General features: G+C 40.6%; 1 protein-coding gene across 1 annotated transcript in view; it reads left to right on the forward strand.

The window, feature by feature from the left end:
• The window catches only part of EndoA (SH3 domain containing GRB2 like, endophilin-A), a 730,848-nt gene that overhangs the window by 507,501 nt on the left and 204,780 nt on the right, over nucleotides 1-18,567 (forward strand). The window lies entirely within an intron of this gene.

The following is an 18,567-nucleotide window of genomic DNA, read 5'->3' on the forward strand; positions in this document are numbered from 1 at the left end:
GAGATTGTTCTTATCAATAAATAAAATGATAGTGCGGCCAAGTAAGCGCACTGGGTCGTTGGGGATTAGCCGCTTGAGATTGTTCTTATGAATAAATAAAATGATAGTGCGGCCAAGTAAGCGCACTGGGTCGTTAAGGATTAGCCGCTTGAGATTGTTCTTATGAATAAATAAAATGATAGTGCGGCCAAGTAAGCGCACTGGGTCGTTGGGGATTAGCCGCATGAGATTTTTCTTATTAATAAATAAAATGATAGTGCGGCCAAGTAAGCGCACTTGGTCGTTGGGGATTAGCTGCATGAGATTTTTCTTATTAATAAATAAAATGATAGTGCGGCTAAGTAAGCGCACTGGGTCGTTGGGGATTAGCCGCATGAGATTTTTCTTATTAATAAATAAAATGATAGTGCGGCCAAGTAAGCGCACTGGGTCGTTGGGGATTAGCCGCATGAGATTTTTCTTATCAATAAATAAAATAATAGTTCGGCCAAGTAAGCGCACTGGGTCGTTGGGGATTAGCCACTTGAGATTTTCCTTACCAATAAATAAAATAAAAGTGCGGCCAAGTAAGCGCACTGGGTCGTCGGGGATTAGCCGCTTGAGATTTTCCTTACCAATAATTAAAATAAAAGTGCGGCCAAGTAAGCGCACTGGGTCGTTGGGGATTAGCCGCTTGAGATTGTTCTTATCAATAAATGAAATGATAGTGCGGCCAAGTAAGCGCACTGGGTCGTTGGGGATTAGCCGCTTGAGATTGTTCTTATTAATAAATAAAATGGTAGTGCGGCCAAGTAAGCGCACTGGGTCGTTGGGGATTAGCCGCATGAGATTTTTCTTATTAATAAATAAAATGATAGTGCGGCCAAGTAAGCGCACTGGGTCGTTGGGGATTAGCCGCTTGAGATTTTCCTTACCAATAAATAAAATGATAGTGCGGCCAAGTAAGCGCACTGGGTCGTTGGGGATTAGCCGCTTGAGATTGTTCTTACCAATAAATAAAATAAAAGTGCGGCCAAGTAAGCGCACTAGGTCGTTGGGGATTAGCCGCATGAGATTTTTCTTATTAATAAATAAAATGATAGTGCGGCCAAGTAAGCGCACTGGGTCGTCGGGGATTAGCCGCTTGAGATTTTCCTTACCAATAAATAAAATAAAAGTGCGGCCAAGTAAGCGCACTGGGTCGTTGGGGATTAGCCGCTTGAGATTGTTCTTATCAATAAATAAAATGATAGTAAGGCCAAGTAAGCGCACTGGGTCGTTGGGGATTAGCCGCTTGAGATTTTCCTTACCAATAAATAAAATAAAAGTGCGGCCAAGTAAGCGCACTGGGTCGTTGGGGATTAGCCGCTTGAGATTGTTCTTATGAATAAATAAAATGATAGTGCGGCCAAGTAAGCGCACTGGGTCGTTGGGGATTAGCCGCATGAGATTTTTCTTATTAATAAATAAAATGATAGTGCGGCCAAGTAAGCGCACTGGGTCGTTGGGGATTAGCCGCTTGAGATTGTTCTTATGAATAAATAAAATGATAGTGCGGCCAAGTAAGCGCACTGGGTCGTTGGGGATTAGCCGCATGAGATTTTGCTTACCAATAAATAAAATAAAAGTGCGGCCAAGTAAGCGCACTGGGTCGTCGGGGATTAGCCGCTTGAGATTTTCCTTACCAATAAATAAAATAAAAGTGCGGCCAAGTAAGCGCACTGGGTCGTTGGGGATTAGCCGCTTGAGATTGTTCTTATCAATAAATAAAATGATAGTAAGGCCAAGTAAGCGCACTGGGTCGTTGGGGATTAGCCGCTTGAGATTTTCCTTACCAATAAATAAAATAATAGTGCGGCCAAGTAAGCGCACTGGGTCGTTAAGGATTAGCCGCTTGAGATTGTTCTTATGAATAAATAAAATGATAGTGCGGCCAAGTAAGCGCACTGGGTCGTTGGGGATTAGCCGCATGAGATTTTTCTTATTAATAAATAAAATGATAGTGCGGCCAAGTAAGCGCACTGGGTCGTTGGGGATTAGCCGCTTGAGATTGTTCTTATGAATAAATAAAATGATAGTGCGGCCAAGTAAGCGCACTGGGTCGTTGGGGATTAGCCGCATGAGATTTTTCTTATTAATAAATAAAATGATAGTGCGGCCAAGTAAGCGCACTGGGTCGTTGGGGATTAGCCGCTTGAGATTTTCCTTACCAATAAATAAAATGATAGTGCGGCCAAGTAAGCGCACTGGGTCGTTGGGGATTAGCCGCTTGAGATTGTTCTTACCAATAAATAAAATAAAAGTGCGGCCAAGTAAGCGCACTAGGTCGTTGGGGATTAGCCGCATGAGATTTTTCTTATTAATAAATAAAATGATAGTGCGGCCAAGTAAGCGCACTGGGTCGTCGGGGATTAGCCGCTTGAGATTTTCCTTACCAATAAATAAAATAAAAGTGCGGCCAAGTAAGCGCACTGGGTCGTTGGGGATTAGCCGCTTGAGATTGTTCTTATCAATAAATAAAATGATAGTAAGGCCAAGTAAGCGCACTGGGTCGTTGGGGATTAGCCGCTTGAGATTTTCCTTACCAATAAATAAAATAAAAGTGCGGCCAAGTAAGCGCACTGGGTCGTTGGGGATTAGCCGCTTGAGATTGTTCTTATCAATAAATAAAATGATAGTGCGGCCAAGTAAGCGCACTGGGTCGTTGGGGATTAGCCGCTTGAGATTGTTCTTATGAATAAATAAAATGATAGTGCGGCCAAGTAAGCGCACTGGGTCGTTGGGGATTAGCCGCATGAGATTTTTCTTAATAATAAATAAAATGATAGTTCGGCCAAGTAAGCGCACTGGGTCGTTGGGGATTAGCCGCTTGAGATTTTGCTTACCAATAAATAAAATAAAAGTGCGGCCAAGTAAGCGCACTGGGTCGTTGGGGATTAGCCGCTTGAGATTTTCCTTACCAATAAATAAAATAAAAGTGCGGCCAAGTAAGCGCACTGGGTCGTTGGGGATTAGCCGCTTGAGATTGTTCTTATCAATAAATAAAATGATAGTGCGGCCAAGTAAGCGCACTGGGTCGTTGGGGATTAGCCGCTTGAGATTGTTCTTATGAATAAATAAAATGATAGTGCGGCCAAGTAAGCGCACTGGGTCGTTAAGGATTAGCCGCTTGAGATTGTTCTTATGAATAAATAAAATGATAGTGCGGCCAAGTAAGCGCACTGGGTCGTTGGGGATTAGCCGCATGAGATTTTTCTTATTAATAAATAAAATGATAGTGCGGCCAAGTAAGCGCACTTGGTCGTTGGGGATTAGCTGCATGAGATTTTTCTTATTAATAAATAAAATGATAGTGCGGCTAAGTAAGCGCACTGGGTCGTTGGGGATTAGCCGCATGAGATTTTTCTTATTAATAAATAAAATGATAGTGCGGCCAAGTAAGCGCACTGGGTCGTTGGGGATTAGCCGCATGAGATTTTTCTTATCAATAAATAAAATAATAGTTCGGCCAAGTAAGCGCACTGGGTCGTTGGGGATTAGCCACTTGAGATTTTCCTTACCAATAAATAAAATAAAAGTGCGGCCAAGTAAGCGCACTGGGTCGTCGGGGATTAGCCGCTTGAGATTTTCCTTACCAATAAATAAAATAAAAGTGCGGCCAAGTAAGCGCACTGGGTCGTTGGGGATTAGCCGCTTGAGATTGTTCTTATCAATAAATGAAATGATAGTGCGGCCAAGTAAGCGCACTGGGTCGTTAAGGATTAGCCGCTTGAGATTGTTCTTATGAATAAATAAAATGATAGTGCGGCCAAGTAAGCGCACTGTGTCGTTTGGGATTAGCCGCATGAGATTTTTCTTATTAATAAATAAAATAATAGTGCGGCCAAGTAAGCGCACTGGGTCGTTAAGGATTAGCCGCTTGAGATTGTTCTTATGAATAAATAAAATGATAGTGCGGCCAAGTAAGCGCACTGGGTCGTTGGGGATTAGCCGCATGAGATTTTTCTTATTAATAAATAAAATGATAGTGCGGCCAAGTAAGCGCACTGGGTCGTTGGGGATTAGCCGCTTGAGATTTTTCTTATTAATAAATAAAATAATAGTGCGGCCAAGTAAGCGCACTGGGTCGTTAAGGATTAGCCGCTTGAGATTGTTCTTATGAATAAATAAAATGATAGTGCGGCCAAGTAAGCGCACTGGGTCGTTGGGGATTAGCCGCATGAGATTTTTCTTATTAATAAATAAAATGATAGTGCGGCCAAGTAAGCGCACTGGGTCGTTGGGGATTAGCCGCTTGAGATTGTTCTTATGAATAAATAAAATGATAGTGCGGCCAAGTAAGCGCACTGGGTCGTTGGGGATTAGCCGCATGAAATTTTTCTTATTAATAAATAAAATGATAGTGCGGCCAAGTAAGCGCACTGGGTCGTTGGGGATTAGCCGCTTGAGATTTTGCTTACCAATAAATAAAATAAAAGTGCGGCCAAGTAAGCGCACTGGGTCGTCGGGGATTAGCCGCTTGAGATTTTCCTTACCAATAAATAAAATAAAAGTGCGGCCAAGTAAGCGCACTGGGTCGTTGGGGATTAGCCGCCTGAGATTGTTCTTATCAATAAATAAAATGATAGTACGGCCAAGTAAGCGCACTTGGTCGTTGGGGATTAGCCGCATGAGATTTTTCTTATTAATAAATAAAATGATAGTGCGGCCAAGTAAGCGCACTGGGTCGTTGGGGATTAGCCGCTTGAGATTTTTCTTATTAATAAATAAAATAATAGTGCGGCCAAGTAAGCGCACTGGGTCGTTAAGGATTAGCCGCTTGAGATTGTTCTTATGAATAAATAAAATGATAGTGCGGCCAAGTAAGCGCACTGGGTCGTTGGGGATTAGCCGCATGAGATTTTTCTTATTAATAAATAAAATGATAGTGCGGCCAAGTAAGCGCACTGGGTCGTTGGGGATTAGCCGCTTGAGATTGTTCTTATGAATAAATAAAATGATAGTGCGGCCAAGTAAGCGCACTGGGTCGTTGGGGATTAGCCGCATGAAATTTTTCTTATTAATAAATAAAATGATAGTGCGGCCAAGTAAGCGCACTGGGTCGTTGGGGATTAGCCGCTTGAGATTTTGCTTACCAATAAATAAAATAAAAGTGCGGCCAAGTAAGCGCACTGGGTCGTCGGGGATTAGCCGCTTGAGATTTTCCTTACCAATAAATAAAATAAAAGTGCGGCCAAGTAAGCGCACTGGGTCGTTGGGGATTAGCCGCCTGAGATTGTTCTTATCAATAAATAAAATGATAGTACGGCCAAGTAAGCGCACTTGGTCGTTGGGGATTAGCCGCTTGAGATTTTCCTTACCAATAAATAAAATAAAAGTGCGGCCATGTAAGCGCACTGGGTCGTTAAGGATTAGCCGCTTGAGATTGTTCTTATGAATAAATAAAATGATAGTGCGGCCAAGTAAGCGCACTGGGTCGTTGGGGATTAGCCGCATGAGATTTTTCTTATTAATAAATAAAATGATAGTGCGGCCAAGTAAGCGCACTGGGTCGTCGGGGATTAGACGCTTGAGATTTTCCTTACCAATAAATAAAATAAAAGTGCGGCCAAGTAAGCGCACTGGGTCGTTAAGGATTAGCCGCTTGAGATTGTTCTTATGAATAAATAAAATGATAGTGCGGCCAAGTAAGCGCACTGGGTCGTTGGGGATTAGCCGCTTGAGATTTTGCTTACCAATAAATAAAATAAAAGTGCGGCCAAGTAAGCGCACTGGGTCGTCGGGGATTAGCCGCTTGAGATTTTCCTTACCAATAAATAAAATAAAAGTGCGGCCAAGTAAGCGCACTGGGTCGTTGGGGATTAGCCGCTTGAGATTTTGCTTACCAATAAATAAAATAAAAGTGCGGCCAAGTAAGCGCACTGGGTCGTCGGGGATTAGCCGCTTGAGATTTTCCTTACCAATAAATAAAATAAAAGTGCGGCCAAGTAAGCGCACTGGGTCGTTGGGGATTAGCCGCTTGAGATTTTGCTTACCAATAAATAAAATAAAAGTGCGGCCAAGTAAGCGCACTGGGTCGTCGGGGATTAGCCGCTTGAGATTTTCCTTACCAATAAATAAAATAAAAGTGCGGCCAAGTAAGCGCACTGGGTCGTTGGGGATTAGCCGCTTGAGATTGTTCTTATCAATAAATAAAATGATAGTGCGGCCAAGTAAGCGCACTGGGTCGTTGGGGATTAGCCGCTTGAGATTGTTCTTATGAATAAATAAAATGATAGTGCGGCCAAGTAAGCGCACTGGGTCGTTAAGGATTAGCCGCTTGAGATTGTTCTTATGAATAAATAAAATGATAGTGCGGCCAAGTAAGCGCACTGGGTCGTTGGGGATTAGCCGCATGAGATTTTTCTTATTAATAAATAAAATGATAGTGCGGCCAAGTAAGCGCACTTGGTCGTTGGGGATTAGCTGCATGAGATTTTTCTTATTAATAAATAAAATGATAGTGCGGCTAAGTAAGCGCACTGGGTCGTTGGGGATTAGCCGCATGAGATTTTTCTTATTAATAAATAAAATGATAGTGCGGCCAAGTAAGCGCACTGGGTCGTTGGGGATTAGCCGCATGAGATTTTTCTTATCAATAAATAAAATAATAGTTCGGCCAAGTAAGCGCACTGGGTCGTTGGGGATTAGCCACTTGAGATTTTCCTTACCAATAAATAAAATAAAAGTGCGGCCAAGTAAGCGCACTGGGTCGTCGGGGATTAGCCGCTTGAGATTTTCCTTACCAATAAATAAAATAAAAGTGCGGCCAAGTAAGCGCACTGGGTCGTTGGGGATTAGCCGCTTGAGATTGTTCTCATCAATAAATGAAATGATAGTGCGGCCAAGTAAGCGCACTGGGTCGTTAAGGATTAGCCGCTTGAGATTGTTCTTATGAATAAATAAAATGATAGTGCGGCCAAGTAAGCGCACTGGGTCGTTTGGGATTAGCCGCATGAGATTTTTCTTATTAATAAATAAAATAATAGTGCGGCCAAGTAAGCGCACTGGGTCGTTAAGGATTAGCCGCTTGAGATTGTTCTTATGAATAAATAAAATGATAGTGCGGCCAAGTAAGCGCACTGGGTCGTTGGGGATTAGCCGCATGAGATTTTTCTTATTAATAAATAAAATGATAGTGCGGCCAAGTAAGCGCACTGGGTCGTTGGGGATTAGCCGCTTGAGATTTTTCTTATTAATAAATAAAATAATAGTGCGGCCAAGTAAGCGCACTGGGTCGTTAAGGATTAGCCGCTTGAGATTGTTCTTATGAATAAATAAAATGATAGTGCGGCCAAGTAAGCGCACTGGGTCGTTGGGGATTAGCCGCATGAGATTTTTCTTATTAATAAATAAAATGATAGTGCGGCCAAGTAAGCGCACTGGGTCGTTGGGGATTAGCCGCTTGAGATTGTTCTTATGAATAAATAAAATGATAGTGCGGCCAAGTAAGCGCACTGGGTCGTTGGGGATTAGCCGCATGAAATTTTTCTTATTAATAAATAAAATGATAGTGCGGCCAAGTAAGCGCACTGGGTCGTTGGGGATTAGCCGCTTGAGATTTTGCTTACCAATAAATAAAATAAAAGTGCGGCCAAGTAAGCGCACTGGGTCGTCGGGGATTAGCCGCTTGAGATTTTCCTTACCAATAAATAAAATAAAAGTGCGGCCAAGTAAGCGCACTGGGTCGTTGGGGATTAGCCGCCTGAGATTGTTCTTATCAATAAATAAAATGATAGTACGGCCAAGTAAGCGCACTTGGTCGTTGGGGATTAGCCGCTTGAGATTTTCCTTACCAATAAATAAAATAAAAGTGCGGCCATGTAAGCGCACTGGGTCGTTAAGGATTAGCCGCTTGAGATTGTTCTTATGAATAAATAAAATGATAGTGCGGCCAAGTAAGCGCACTGGGTCGTTGGGGATTAGCCGCATGAGATTTTTCTTATTAATAAATAAAATGATAGTGCGGCCAAGTAAGCGCACTGGGTCGTCGGGGATTAGACGCTTGAGATTTTCCTTACCAATAAATAAAATAAAAGTGCGGCCAAGTAAGCGCACTGGGTCGTTAAGGATTAGCCGCTTGAGATTGTTCTTATGAATAAATAAAATGATAGTGCGGCCAAGTAAGCGCACTGGGTCGTTGGGGATTAGCCGCTTGAGATTTTGCTTACCAATAAATAAAATAAAAGTGCGGCCAAGTAAGCGCACTGGGTCGTCGGGGATTAGCCGCTTGAGATTTTCCTTACCAATAAATAAAATAAAAGTGCGGCCAAGTAAGCGCACTGGGTCGTTGGGGATTAGCCGCTTGAGATTGTTCTTATCAATAAATAAAATGATAGTGCGGCCAAGTAAGCGCACTGGGTCGTTGGGGATTAGCCGCTTGAGATTGTTCTTATTAATAAATAAAATGGTAGTGCGGCCAAGTAAGCGCACTGGGTCGTTGGGGATTAGCCGCATGAGATTTTTCTTATTAATAAATAAAATGATAGTGCGGCCAAGTAAGCGCACTGGGTCGTTGGGGATTAGCCGCTTGAGATTTTCCTTACCAATAAATAAAATGATAGTGCGGCCAAGTAAGCGCACTGGGTCGTTGGGGATTAGCCGCTTGAGATTGTTCTTATGAATAAATAAAATGATAGTGCGGCCAAGTAAGCGCACTGGGTCGTTGGGGATTAGCCGCATGAGATTTTTCTTATTAATAAATAAAATGATAGTGCGGCCAAGTAAGCGCACTGGGTCGTCGGGGATTAGCCGCTTGAGATTTTCCTTACCAATAAATAAAATAAAAGTGCGGCCAAGTAAGCGCACTGGGTCGTTGGGGATTAGCCGCTTGAGATTGTTCTTATCAATAAATAAAATGATAGTAAGGCCAAGTAAGCGCACTGGGTCGTTGGGGATTAGCCGCTTGAGATTTTCCTTACCAATAAATAAAATAAAAGTGCGGCCAAGTAAGCGCACTGGGTCGTTGGGGATTAGCCGCTTGAGATTGTTCTTATCAATAAATAAAATGATAGTGCGGCCAAGTAAGCGCACTGGGTCGTTGGGGATTAGCCACTTGAGATTGTTCTTATGAATAAATAAAATGATAGTGCGGCCAAGTAAGCGCACTGGGTCGTTGGGGATTAGCCGCATGAGATTTTTCTTAATAATAAATAAAATGATAGTTCGGCCAAGTAAGCGCACTGGGTCGTTGGGGATTAGCCGCTTGAGATTTTGCTTACCAATAAATAAAATAAAAGTGCGGCCAAGTAAGCGCACTGGGTCGTTGGGGATTAGCCGCTTGAGATTTTCCTTACCAATAAATAAAATAAAAGTGCGGCCAAGTAAGCGCACTGGGTCGTTGGGGATTAGCCGCTTGAGATTGTTCTTATCAATAAATAAAATGATAGTAAGGCCAAGTAAGCGCACTGGGTCGTTGGGGATTAGCCGCTTGAGATTGTTCTTATGAATAAATAAAATGATAGTGCGGCCAAGTAAGCGCACTGGGTCGTTAAGGATTAGCCGCTTGAGATTGTTCTTATGAATAAATAAAATGATAGTGCGGCCAAGTAAGCGCACTGGGTCGTTGGGGATTAGCCGCATGAGATTTTTCTTATTAATAAATAAAATGATAGTGCGGCCGAGTAAGCGCACTTGGTCGTTGGGGATTAGCTGCATGAGATTTTTCTTATTAATAAATAAAATGATAGTGCGGCTAAGTAAGCGCACTGGGTCGTTGGGGATTAGCCGCATGAGATTTTTCTTATTAATAAATAAAATGATAGTGCGGCCAAGTAAGCGCACTGGGTCGTTGGGGATTAGCCGCATGAGATTTTTCTTATCAATAAATAAAATAATAGTTCGGCCAAGTAAGCGCACTGGGTCGTCGGGGATTAGCCACTTGAGATTTTCCTTACCAATAAATAAAATAAAAGTGCGGCCAAGTAAGCGCACTGGGTCGTCGGGGATTAGCCGCTTGAGATTTTCCTTACCAATAAATAAAATAAAAGTGCGGCCAAGTAAGCGCACTGGGTCGTTGGGGATTAGCCGCTTGAGATTGTTCTTATCAATAAATGAAATGATAGTGCGGCCAAGTAAGCGCACTGGGTCGTTAAGGATTAGCCGCTTGAGATTGTTCTTATGAATAAATAAAATGATAGTGCGGCCAAGTAAGCGCACTGGGTCGTTTGGGATTAGCCGCATGAGATTTTTCTTATTAATAAATAAAATAATAGTGCGGCCAAGTAAGCGCACTGGGTCGTTAAGGATTAGCCGCTTGAGATTGTTCTTATGAATAAATAAAATGATAGTGCGGCCAAGTAAGCGCACTGGGTCGTTGGGGATTAGCCGCATGAGATTTTTCTTATTAATAAATAAAATGATAGTGCGGCCAAGTAAGCGCACTGGGTCGTTGGGGATTAGCCGCTTGAGATTGTTCTTATGAATAAATAAAATGATAGTGCGGCCAAGTAAGCGCACTGGGTCGTTGGGGATTAGCCGCATGAAATTTTTCTTATTAATAAATAAAATGATAGTGCGGCCAAGTAAGCGCACTGGGTCGTTGGGGATTAGCCGCTTGAGATTTTGCTTACCAATAAATAAAATAAAAGTGCGGCCAAGTAAGCGCACTGGGTCGTCGGGGATTAGCCGCTTGAGATTTTTCTTACCAATAAATAAAATAAAAGTGCGGCCAAGTAAGCGCACTGGGTCGTTGGGGATTAGCCGCCTGAGATTGTTCTTATCAATAAATAAAATGATAGTACGGCCAAGTAAGCGCACTTGGTCGTTGGGGATTAGCCGCTTGAGATTTTCCTTACCAATAAATAAAATAAAAGTGCGGCCATGTAAGCGCACTGGGTCGTTAAGGATTAGCCGCTTGAGATTGTTCTTATGAATAAATAAAATGATAGTGCGGCCAAGTAAGCGCACTGGGTCGTTGGGGATTAGCCGCATGAGATTTTTCTTATTAATAAATAAAATGATAGTGCGGCCAAGTAAGCGCACTGGGTCGTCGGGGATTAGCCGCTTGAGATTTTCCTTACCAATAAATAAAATAAAAGTGCGGCCAAGTAAGCGCACTGGGTCGTTAAGGATTAGCCGCTTGAGATTGTTCTTATGAATAAATAAAATGATAGTGCGGCCAAGTAAGCGCACTGGGTCGTTGGGGATTAGCCGCTTGAGATTTTGCTTACCAATAAATAAAATAAAAGTGCGGCCAAGTAAGCGCACTGGGTCGTCGGGGATTAGCCGCTTGAGATTTTCCTTACCAATAAATAAAATAAAAGTGCGGCCAAGTAAGCGCACTGGGTCGTTGGGGATTAGCCGCTTGAGATTGTTCTTATCAATAAATAAAATGATAGTGCGGCCAAGTAAGCGCACTGGGTCGTTGGGGATTAGCCGCTTGAGATTGTTCTTATGAATAAATAAAATGATAGTGCGGCCAAGTAAGCGCACTGGGTCGTTGGGGATTAGCCGCATGAGATTTTTCTTATTAATAAATAAAATGATAGTGCGGCCAAGTAAGCGCACTGGGTCGTTGGGGATTAGCCGCATGAGATTTTTCTTATTAATAAATAAAATGATAGTGCGGCTAAGTAAGCGCACTGGGTCGTTGGGGATTAGCCGCATGAGATTTTTCTTATTAATAAATAAAATGATAGTGCGGCCAAGTAAGCGCACTGGGTCGTTGGGGATTAGCCGCATGAGATTTTTCTTATCAATAAATAAAATAATAGTGCGGCCAAGTAAGCGCACTGGGTCGTTGGGGATTAGCCACTTGAGATTTTCCTTACCAATAAATAAAATAAAAGTGCGGCCAAGTAAGCGCACTGGGTCGTCGGGGATTAGCCACTTGAGATTTTCCTTACCAATAAATGAAATAAAAGTGCGGCCAAGTAAGCGCACTGGGTCGTTGGGGATTAGCCGCTTAAGATTGTTCTTATCAATAAATAAAATGATAGTGCGGCCAAGTAAGCGCACTGAGTCGTTGGGGATTAGCCCCTTGAGATTGTTCTTATGAATAAATAAAATGATAGTGCGGCCAAGTAAGCGCACTGGGTCGTTTGGGATTAGCCGCATGAGATTTTTCTTATTAATAAATAAAATAATAGTGCGGCCAAGTAAGCGCACTGGGTCGTTAAGGATTAGCCGCTTGAGATTGTTCTTATGAATAAATAAAATGATAGTGCGGCCAAGTAAGCGCACTGGGTCGTTGGGGATTAGCCGCATGAGATTTTTCTTATTAATAAATAAAATGATAGTGCGGCCAAGTAAGCGCACTGGGTCGTTGGGGATTAGTCGCTTGAGATTGTTCTTATGAATAAATAAAATGATAGTGCGGCCAAGTTAGCGCACTGGGTCGTTGGGGATTAGCCGCATGAGATTTTTCTTATTAATAAATAAAATGATAGTGCGGCCAAGTAAGCGCACTGGGTCGTTGGGGATTAGCCGCTTGAGATTTTGCTTACCAATAAATAAAATAAAAGTGCGGCCAAGTAAGCGCACTGGGTAGTCGGGGATTAGCCGCTTGAGATTTTCCCTACCAATAAATAAAATAAAAGTGCGGCCAAGTAAGCGCACTGGGTCGTTGGGGATTAGCCGCTTCAGATTGTTCTTATCAATAAATAAAATGATTGTGCGGCCAAGTAAGCGCACTGGGTCGTTGGGGATTAGCCGCTTGAGATTGTTCTTATGAATAAATAAAATGATAGTGCGGCCAAGTAAGCGCACTGGGTCGTTGGGGATTAGCCGCATGAGATTTTTCTTAATAATAAATAAAATGATAGTTCGGCCAAGTAAGCGCACTGGGTCGTTGGGGATTAGCCGCTTGAGATTTTGCTTACCAATAAATAAAATAAAAGTGCGGCCAAGTAAGCGCACTGGGTCGTCGGGGATTAGCCGCTTGAGATTTTCCTTACCAATAAATAAAATAAAAGTGCGGCCAAGTAAGCGCACTGGGTCGTTGGGGATTAGCCGCTTGAGATTGTTCTTATCAATAAATAAAATGATAGTGCGGCCAAGTAAGCGCACTGGGTCGTTGGGGATTAGCCGCTTGAGATTGTTCTTATGAATAAATAAAATGATAGTGCGGCCAAGTAAGCGCACTGGGTCGTTAAGGATTAGCCGCTTGAGATTGTTCTTATGAATAAATAAAATGATAGTGCGGCCAAGTAAGCGCACTGGGTCGTTGGGGATTAGCCGCATGAGATTTTTCTTATTAATAAATAAAATGATAGTGCGGCCAAGTAAGCGCACTGGGTCGTTAAGGATTAGCCGCTTGAGATTGTTCTTATGAATAAATAAACGATAGTGCGGCTAAGTAAGCGCACTGGGTCGTTAAGGATTAGCCGCTTGAGATTGTTCTTATGAATAAATAAAATGATAGTGCGGTCAAGTAAGCGCACTGGGTCGTTGGGGATTAGCCGCTTGAGATTTTTCTTAATAATAAATAAAATGATAGTGCGGCCAAGTAAGCGCACTGGGTCGTTGGGGATTAGCCGCATGAGATTTTTCTTATCAATAAATAAAATGATAGTGCGGCTAAGTAAGCGCACTGGGTTGTTGGGGATTAGCCGCTTGAGATTTTTCTTATTAATAAATAAAATGATAGTGCGGCCAAGTAAGCGCACTGGGTCGTTGGGGATTAGCCGCATGAGATTTTTATTATCAATAAATAAAATGATAGTGCGGCCAAGTAAGCGCACTGGGTCGTTGGGGATTAGCCGCTTGAGATTTTCCTTACCAATAAATAAAATAAAAGTGCGGCCAAGTAAGCGCACTGGGTCGTCGGGGATTAGCCGCTTGAGATTTTCCTTACCAATAAATAAAATAATAGTGCGGCCAAGTAATCGCACTGGGTCGTTGGGGATTAGCCGCTTGAGATTGTTCTTATTAATAAATAAAATGGTAGTGCGGCCAAGTAAGCGCACTGGGTCGTTGGGGATTAGCCGCATGAGATTTTTTTTATTAATAAATAAAATGATAGTGCGGCCAAGTAAGCGCACTGGGTCGTTGGGGATTAGCCGCATGAGATTTTCCTTACCAATAAATAAAATAATAGTGCGGCCAAGTAATCGCACTGGGTCGTTGGGGATTAGCCGCTTGAGATTGTTCTTATTAATAAATAAAATGGTAGTGCGGCCAAGTAAGCGCACTGGGTCGTTGGGGATTAGCCGCATGAGATTTTTCTTATTAATAAATAAAATGATAGTGCGGCCAAGTAAGCGCACTGGGTCGTTGGGGATTAGCCGCTTGAGATTTTCCTTACCAATAAATAAAATGATAGTGCGGCCAATTAAGCGCACTGGGTCGTTGGGGATTAGCCGCTTGAGATTGTTCTTATGAATAAATAAAATGATAGTGCGGCCAAGTAAGCGCACTGGGTCGTTGGGGATTAGCCGCATGAGATTTTTCTTATTAATAAATAAAATGATAGTGCGGCCAAGTAAGCGCACTGGGTCGTCGGGGATTAGCCGCTTGAGATTTTCCTTACCAATAAATAAAATAATAGTGCGGCCAAGTAATCGCACTGGGTCGTTGGGGATTAGCCGCTTGAGATTGTTCTTATTAATAAATAAAATGGTAGTGCGGCCAAGTAAGCGCACTGGGTCGTTGGGGATTAGCCGCATGAGATTTTTTTTATTAATAAATAAAATGATAGTGCGGCCAAGTAAGCGCACTGGGTCGTTGGGGATTAGCCGCATGAGATTTTCCTTACCAATAAATAAAATAATAGTGCGGCCAAGTAATCGCACTGGGTCGTTGGGGATTAGCCGCTTGAGATTGTTCTTATTAATAAATAAAATGGTAGTGCGGCCAAGTAAGCGCACTGGGTCGTTGGGGATTAGCCGCATGAGATTTTTCTTATTAATAAATAAAATGATAGTGCGGCCAAGTAAGCGCACTGGGTCGTTGGGGATTAGCCGCTTGAGATTTTCCTTACCAATAAATAAAATGATAGTGCGGCCAATTAAGCGCACTGGGTCGTTGGGGATTAGCCGCTTGAGATTGTTCTTATGAATAAATAAAATGATAGTGCGGCCAAGTAAGCGCACTGGGTCGTTGGGGATTAGCCGCATGAGATTTTTCTTATTAATAAATAAAATGATAGTGCGGCCAAGTAAGCGCACTGGGTCGTTGGGGATTAGCCGCATGAGATTTTTCTTATCAATAAATAAAATAATAGTGCGGCCAAGTAATCGCACTGGGTCGTTAGGGATTAGCCGCTTGAGATTGTTCTTATTAATAAATAAAATGGTAGTGCGGCCAAGTAAGCGCACTGGGTCGTTGGGGATTAGCCGCATGAGATTTTTCTTATTAATAAATAAAATGATAGTGCGGCCAAGTAAGCGCACTGGGTCGTTGGGGATTAGCCGCTTGAGATTTTCCTTACCAATAAATAAAATGATAGTGCGGCCAAGTAAGCGCACTGGGTCGTTGGGGATTAGCCGCTTGAGATTGTTCTTATGAATAAATAAAATGATAGTGCGGCCAAGTAAGCGCACTGGGTCGTTGGGGATTAGCCGCTTGAGTTTGTTCTTATTAATAAATAAAATAAAAGTGCGGCCAAGTAAGCGCACTGGGTCGTTGGGGATTAGGCATTTGGGTTTTATGTGTTCGGGCTTTGAGCGCTGTGTCTTTGAGTTCTGGACGTTTAAACGACGCGCAGTCGCTCGGCCAATCGGAGGCCGGCTGCGCACAAGTGTGCGCGAGTTCTCAGCACGATCTCGGCACACTGCGTTGGACCTCAGCGTGGCTTTCTTCTGTTATTTTTAAATATTATTTCTGACTATTAAAATAGTTCGATGACCTTCAAGTATCAAGGCTTCGTTGTATTCAAAATTAAATGAATTCTTGTATTATAAATTTAGAATCTAGCTTCCAGATACTTTTTAGTATTTATATATATAACAAAAAAATAAAACTATTTACTATGTGTCTTTCTTTATTATATTAATTTTAATACACTTTTTTTAACTATCTACGAAGGAAAAACATAGAGCCGTACTTTTTAGAAGTGATATAAAAGCTAGTTTTATTACAAATAGAACTATGCCTTAGGACTCTAAGGTTATCGAATTATGTTATTAATTAGTAGTGATCTTGACAAGAAACAACTGGAAGCCACCGTGTAGTGTAACGTACGGTGTCTTTGTATTTCATCTAAGAACTTATTATAAAATATTGTATTATGACATTTCGCATAAGCCTTATTGAAAAGTAAATCAAAAACATTGTCAATCAGTCGTCAAGCATATTAATTTGAATTAATAATAATTTGGTATTCAAATTACAATTTTTTTTCAATGGAAACAGAGTTTTGTATTCATTAAAAAACTAATTGTAACTTCCTAAATAGCAAATTGTCATTGATTTAAACAATTGTGCTCGACGATTCATTTAAAACGTTTATGAAATACCCTTCAAGAAGGAGCATACAAAATTTCATACTAAAATATTCAGTAAAATGGTGCTAAAGGCCATGCACAGATAAAGTACGTTACACTACATTGTGAATTTAAGCTGTTACTTCTTAACATAGATACTAGTGACTAAAACAATTCGATGATATGTGTCTCCTGAAGCATTTTTCTGTTTGTAATTTAACAATCTTTCATAGTATTTCTTAGAAGTAGGGTTCCATGTTTCGACTTCGTAGATTGTTAAACAAGAGTACAAAAATTGATAGTGTACTAAAATCGCACGTTAAATAGTGCTTCTGTATCCTTTTCTTACGTGCATACTGAACATTAACTTGAAGCTACGTTAAAATTTATGATACATGAGCTCATTGAATTTTGAATGCAACAAACTCTTGGGATTTAAAGGTCATCGAACTATTTCATGAGTCATAAATAATATTTAAAAATAACAGCTGAAAGCCTCGTTGAGGTCTAACGTACTTTAGATAAATCATCTATACAACCTTTTGTATTTAATACTTGAGTTCTAAACGTTGGATAGATATTTCTGAGACCTACTTGAAGACTACTACACTAAATTATAGATTTTCAAAAAAAATTTCCACCCCTCTGTCTATTGAATCAATACAGCTTTTTGTAAATTTTAAGGCTATAATTATTGTATACATGAAGTAATGTACGTACCGGCTTTTTATAGGAAAAAAAACAAAAAAAAAACAGAATCTCAATGACTTAAAGATTACTGCATACTATTCTGGTAATTTCAAAAATAATCATGCAAAAACTAGCGAGATGGATTTAAAAGTTAACAACGCAAAGCTATCTCAACTTAATACAAATCAACCGCAGAGGGCACGATAAAAAACTGATCATTTCCAATTAAGTATTGTCGTTCATAAATCCTATGATTGTAAATAAATGTATAGAGACTTATCAATTAGTTATTGTAATATAAACGTTTGTAAAATATTAGGTTCTAGCGCTAATGCCGAAAAAGTATTTTATTATAATTCATATCATAAATTTGGATAAAATCATCGTGGTCGCATATTATAAACACTTGAGTTGCATCGACTATCATCTAATTTATTTATGTATTTATTATATTCTATTACACTGGCGAGTAAATGTCAGGTAATTTGGCAAAAGAAAATAGTAAATATTGCAAAATAGTATTATAATCGCATGTTCATTCAACATTATTAATTATTTATGACTCTGAATCGAACGTTCCAGGAACAAAATTAGAAAATTGGAAAAACTACTTTTAAAGCAGCCAAACCTCTTATGAATACCTTAAAACAGCGTTGGTTGGTTGCATGCCAATGATATAACATAAGTCGCAAAACATGATGAGTATCTATTATTTTGGCTAATAGTATCTATTATTTTCAGTGGGACCATCGTTCTTGATATTTATAATGATAAACACCTAAAGTTAAAACTCTATTATTTTCGAGCACCGCGTATAATAAAAAATTTGTAAAAAATCACCGGCTCCGTCGGTTTTTCGAACTATATTTGTTTTATTAATTGGTTTTATAATAATTAACAATGTCTGCAATACACTGTGGAGTATTTTTAATTAAATAGAATTAGTGCCTACTTGAGTAAATGTAATTTTTTAAAAACGTTAGTATTCAAATTGCAGATTGTGGTTGAAACTTCATCATGTTTTGCGACGTATTTTATATCGTACGCAACCAACCAACGCTGTTTTAAGGTGTTAAATAAAAGATTTTGCTGCTTTATAAGTAGTTTTTCAGATTTTCTAATTTTATTCCTGAAATATTTCAAACTCAGGAGTCATCCTACAGCTGTACATATGTATGCGGGATTTGTAATTGTGTTAAGTACTAGCGTAGTTACAGTATGGCTACCGGCGAGGTGTTCCACGATTTTTACTTCAAACATTTATTTAGAAAGAAAAAGAACTACTTACTTTTATAAGTAGTATTCTGGCGCGTGGTAAATAAATAAATTTATATTTGTTATTTGTACATAGGTTTGAAGTAAGAAAAAAAAAAAAAAAACACAACGCACCGAGCAAGTTGTTTCAAAAAGAAAAAAGTCCCATTAGATAAGAATTTTCAAAAGTAAAATTATGTTAACGAACGTTATTATGTATTAGTTATCTTTTGTGTGATCT

The sequence above is a fragment of the Copidosoma floridanum genome, unplaced genomic scaffold (assembly GCF_036245765.1).
Source record: "Copidosoma floridanum isolate Cflo_tuat_1 unplaced genomic scaffold, Cflo_Japanese_pri ptg000022l, whole genome shotgun sequence".
Taxonomy (NCBI): Eukaryota; Metazoa; Arthropoda; class Insecta; order Hymenoptera; family Encyrtidae; genus Copidosoma; species Copidosoma floridanum.